The sequence below is a fragment of the Saccostrea echinata genome, unplaced genomic scaffold, assembly GCF_033153115.1.
Source record: "Saccostrea echinata isolate AGI-Se365-2 ecotype Australia unplaced genomic scaffold, CSIRO_AGI_Sech_v1 ptg000036l, whole genome shotgun sequence".
NCBI lineage: Eukaryota > Metazoa > Mollusca > Bivalvia > Ostreida > Ostreidae > Saccostrea > Saccostrea echinata.
In genome coordinates, this window is record NW_026889785.1 from 5,752,815 (window position 1) to 5,758,919 (window position 6,105).

Here is a 6,105-nt window from a genome sequence, read left to right on the forward strand (position 1 = left end):
CTAATCCTGTCAGTCATCTGCATTGGGTGAAATTCACGAGACAATCAAGCCACATTGTATATACAAGCAGTAATTATGGTCTCAAGATAAAACACATGATTGAAAAAAGTGTTAAAGAAAGAAAGAAAAGCTACAGTATCGGAGTTTGGAGTAACAATTGCGAAATCTCTTCAGTCATTTACATGTACATACATGTATATCCGTATAAAATAAAGAAATAGGTACAAGAAAAGATGTTTTTGTATAAACTTATGAAAATGATACTATTTACAGGAGCGTTTTGATTCAATATGTTTTGGACAAATCCTAACGTCTAAAACTCTTCGAATTTCGATGAAACCCGAATTTTCTCGCTAACGAGGAAGTGTCCACTCATGAGTCTGCGGACGCATCGTTTTTAAGAACCGTGTGTCCAAAATAATTTTACTGCGTTCAGTACGCAGGTTCTTGCGTTAATTAGAATATCCTGTGACATACGCACAACTTATCACACTTGCATGTAAAATATATATCTGAAGAAATATTGAAAAATATTTTGCTATTGTAATTTTTGCGGATTTGTAATATCCGCAAAATTCCGCAAAAATTGGACAACTGCAGAAAATACCCGTTATACGGTATTACAAAGATTCTTCGTTTGAGAGTGATCGGAAGGTCGTAAGTTTGAATCTCGACCGCGACTGACCTAAGTCGATAAAAAATGGGTAGCAACTGTTCCTTCATCATGCGCTCGGCACTTTTAAGTGAGAGTTGCGGGTCCTTCGGATGAGACCTTAAAAAGCGAGGCCCCGTGTCACGGCAGGCGTTGGCACGATAAAGATCCCTCACTGCTCAAGGCCTTAAGTGCCGAGTAAAGGTCAAAATTTGAAGCCCTTCAACGGTATATGGTGACGTCTCTATATGAGTGAAAAATCCTCGAATGGGACGTTAAACATACAATCAATCCCTTCTATAAATTGCGTGCTTGCCTCGATCTCGGCCGAAATGAATAAAAAAATCAGCTGGATAGGCAATGTATCGTAGCTGAGCAGAATGATATAGATCTATCATTCTGAATTTTTTCTTTGTTATAAAAAGTTAGTTAAGACATGGCCGTAGGAACCGGGGGGCATGGGGAGAGCACGTCTAATGACCCTTTTTTTTTTTTTTTTTTTTTTTTTTTGCTTGTCAAGAATTTTTGGTAGTTGAGAATGCCCCCAACTGAAAATATACAGGGGTCTCCCCCCTCTATTGAAATTGCTTCCTACGGGCCTGTAAGATAATGAGCACCGTATATTCTGTAATATTTTACACAAGAGCTAAATTTATAAAACAGTCGCCGTAAAGAAAAATAAATGCATTTTTAAATCTTAATACAGATATTTAATAACAAACAACAAAGCAAAAACAAAAACCTTTTCTGGAGGGCAGCCATGGATGTCATAATTCCGTCTCAACTGGAAATCATAGTTTCTTTGTATTTTTGTCCATTAAGACCCACCCCATCGTATGACCGGAAGTCAGATTCTCTATACAGGAAGTTGATTCATTGTACACAATAACAGGTGAATTTGCTATTTTTGGTTCCTGTTTCTTTCCTACCACTCTCATTCCAAAGTGAATATTTTATAAGCTAATTCTCCCATTTGAAATTATTTATGTCTTTTGATTTTGTCTCATTTATTTTTATAATGAAGATATTCAGTAGACATGTTAAAATACCTGTAATGAATTGTGTTTATGAGATGAGGTTTAATTACCTTACACTTTCATTTTAATTATACACATTATCATTGTTTTCATATCTTTTATTATGATTGTACTTTTGCGACGGACAATAAATAATAAACAGCTTAATTTTAAGACTGTTTCCGGTTTAGAGAATTTAGTTATCACCATAACCCCAATCACACGGTGATAAGTTGGTGGAGAATCCGAGTAGTCCCGGACGAAAGAACTACAATCTGAGGCAGCGGAGCCCAAGCTTCGTTAACAAGTCATCAGAGACAGGACAAGAATCAACAGAGTCTACTGTCGCTGAGTCCCAGCATCAACAGACAACTTCGTCGAACAACACTGCTGGTATTCTTCAAAAAACAGGAGCTTATCAATCGACAGATGAAGCAGATGATCAGCAATTGAGTGATGAACAACCACATGTAACAACATCATCAACGTCTGAGGAATTGCTGGATCATCATCAAAATATCATAACGGAACCTTCCAAGGAATCTCAGAATCTTCCAAAAAGTGTCGAACAATCTAATAACAGCATAGAAGATGGCATAACTGAAGAAAATTTAACTCTTATTCAACCAACCATTATGACAACACTCCAGCCTAACAAATTCAACGGTAGTGAGTCGCCGTGCATCTGGCTTTCCAAATTAACTGCATGGCAGAAATTCAACAAACTAACAGACAATGCGGTGCTCGACTACATTCCCTGCTAGCTAGAGGGGAGTGCAGGAACCTGGTTCCAGACTCCAAACCCCACACACAATATGAGACTCTACAAGCATTTAAAGACCTTCTAAGTGAAAGATATAAGAAAGCATCATATAAGATGGCCATGCCAGGCATTGAACAGGAGTCGGGGGAAACGTTCGAAAAATACCTGGAACGAGCTGAACGCCTTGCCTTAGCTCATCATGATTTAGGTGCCTACAAAGTACAGTTCATAGCGAATGGCCTAATCGTACAAGCATTAGAAACTTTCAATTAAAACCAAAAACATGTTAAACCAGAAAAAAAGGTTGTCCCACGTGTGGGTGGGACTGTTTGGCAATGCTATTTTTTTCCCTTAATGCTATATGTATAAAATGTAAATTTATGTACATGTATGCAGAAAACAAATTTACCCATCTCGGAAAAGTTATGCCAGATCATAACTTTAATCCCTCGACAGAGATGTTCTAAAGTCTTCATTATTTGATTATTTACTTTTATATTGAATTTCTTTTAAAAAAAGATCAAATGACAAAAAGAAACAGCGCCATTACCGCAAACAGCTTGTTTCTACTCAGATTGTCTCGCGTCTCAAGACCTTGTGCCTCATTAATTACCAGTGCTGTTTCATGAAGGGAACATCACAAAATAATATAGTTTAAAACAAACTACTAACCTTAAAACCCTGGATTTTAGCACAGAAAGATAATTTTATTGGCAACGAATATCTCTTGCTTCGTGACAAGCACAATTTTTTCCCACGACAGCTAAGTCAGAGCCACGTGCGTTGACGGTGTTTCTGCTGTCAACATTTTCCACACATAAGTATTGTGAAAATATCAATTTACTTTAATATATTCCTCTTATATATGAACATGTTTACTTACCCTCTTTGTTCATTCTTTCCCTGACTTCACATCCTCAGTTATATTTGAAAGATATGCATCTCCGTGTCGCACCTGTTTACCTCTTTCCTCGGTATGGCCGTTCAAGCGTCAAAGTGATAGTGAGTGATTTGCATACGACATATTTTTCGAAAAACTAAGGGACATTTTGAAAATTCCGTGGTATATTGATAAGAGTAATACTGGAGATAAAATTAATGAAGTTTAATCGATGTGAACTTGTTTCTTTTCTTTATAAAATTGACTTTCAAAATTCTCATGAATAATGGGCGGAGTTAATGTCAAAAATATCACGTGGTATTATGCCCCGCCTTTCCTTTTCAGCCTTAACTGTGCTGCGTACTGCAGCAAAAGGAACACACGCCAAAGAGGCTTGGCAAGTTGGATCACACATAGAGGTGACACATGGGAAAGAAATATTGAAAGCTGTTGTAAGTACATTTAAACACCAAATTTTTGAAGTTTTTCACATAAATGTACTTAGTTTCTTTTTTTATTAATCATGATAATTATTTGTTCTAATGTATTTATTTAATACAGGTCTCAACATGCTGAAGAGGAAATACATTTAACAATTAGTTTTGGTTTTTACCATGCTAAGGATAATATTTTTTTCTTTCAGATTGTTCGTCTGTCTACAAACCCAATGGGTTATTGGGTTCGTTTTTTTTCGTAAGGCTTCAAAGGGGGTTTATGGACTTGAGGAGAAAGAATTCTTCATTGTGCAAGAAGACATTTCTAACAGCATTCATGACCCTACACTAGAGGCCTTAGGGTCACGACTGTTTTATGTTTTAATAGAGTTAAAATTATCATAGTTATTCTTTTTATTTTTCATCTGTATGCATGTTCATAAACATCATAATAGCTTTTCTTGTGGTAAACAAAATATTTTCATTGATTTTTAGCTCTACTGGTCAGAGACCAGAAGAGCTTATGCAAAAGTAAGATTCAGTCGTCCGTACGTCTAGCTGTTTATTTGTATATTTGCCTGTAAACAACTTCTCAAAATACTACTCTTCCTACAGTTTTGCACTGGTTTCGTTATATTTTGACACACAAGTAGACTACACTAAAATACATAATTCTATATATCTGTTTTTAATTCCATGAGCAGTTTTGGTCTGATTTCAATATAACTTGGCACACAAGTGATACTTTTCTCATCCTTTTGTTAAAAGTACAAACCAATAGAGCTACATGTACAGTCTCTTCAGAGAATTCCGGTAAATATTTTTACAGATGTAGATCTATACTTCTGTGCATCCATCATGTCCATTTTCACTTGTTTTAACTGTAACAATAACATGATAAAAATAGAGGGATACCATTATCATGAATATGTTCCATGCATAATTATTAACACAGAACTTCTTTCTTTTAGTTTGAATGTTCATAACAAATGTCTGGGTGAGACTGAAATTCATCATTTTTAAAAATAATTGATTTTTTTTAGTAATGACTAAAATTCATCATTTTCTAGAATAATGATGAAAAACAGTCATAAATATTTGGAGTTTAGAGTACTGACTGAAAAAAAATACGACCATATTTCATCATTTTTTATCAAATTAGTAGGTCTGGGTGTATTGCATTATCTAATTTGTTTTACAGGGGGTGCATTTTTCACTGTCAAGATTTTTCTCTACACATGGGTCCATGGCAGGATAATGTACTAAATCTTATTATTGTAGTAAATAGATGGAAGAAATAACTTTGGAATGGAAATATGATGAAAACAAGTCATATTACCAAAAATAATGAAAATATGTATATTATATAGTTAGTAGAAATGATAATAATCAATTATTTTTTTAATGCATAAAAGTAATTTATACCATCTATCGATTCATTGTCTTGTTATGTATTTTTTCCGGATATTTTAATGCCACACATAATCTGGGTTTACATCGGTAACTTACATTGTTTATCTCTAGTCTGCACACTTGCTGGAAAATGTTTTGACCCACCGTTCAGCAAAATTATTTCGACTTTTGTGCATTATTCTGTTTCAAGGATACGGTTTATAGACACTGTAAGTAATTTATGCGAACAATAACATGATGCTCCTAGTTATAAAGGCTTGAATTTACTCGTAGCACTTTGTGGTATCTGTGACTGAACATCATGCGGTGATGCTGAGGATAGAAGGGCATTAAAAGTTCTTATTCTTGGGCATTCATTTATACTCAGAGATGAGAACTTTGTATCAATTAGTTCTGACCATCGGGTGACGGCGAATTTAAACCTTAATTCAGAGGAGCTACAGATTTTCTATTGCGGTTATGGGGGAGCGTCACTGGCTCAAATTCGCGCGTAAGGCACTCGTTAGACTTGGCCTAGAAGGCTGAAACTAATGTGGAAGCATCCTGGGGTAGTGTAGATTTTAAATTGTTCAAATCATGACCCCTGGGGTTAGGGCGGGGCCACAATAGGGAATCCAAGTTTTACATTTAAATATGCAGAAAAAATCTTTAAAATCTTCTTCTCAAGAACCACTGGGCCAGAAAGGTTGAAACTAATGTGGAAGCATCCTGGGGTAGTGTAGATTCTAAATTGTTCAAATTATGACCCCTGGGGTTAGGGCGGGGCCACAATAGGGAATCCAAGTTTTACATTTAAATATGCAGAAAAAATCTTTAAAATCTTCTTCTCAAGAACCACTGGACCAGAAAGGTTGAAACTTATGTGGAAGCATCCTGGGGTAGTGTAGATTCTAATTGTTCAAATCATGTCTCCTGGGGGTAGGGCGGGGCCACAATAAGTACTACGG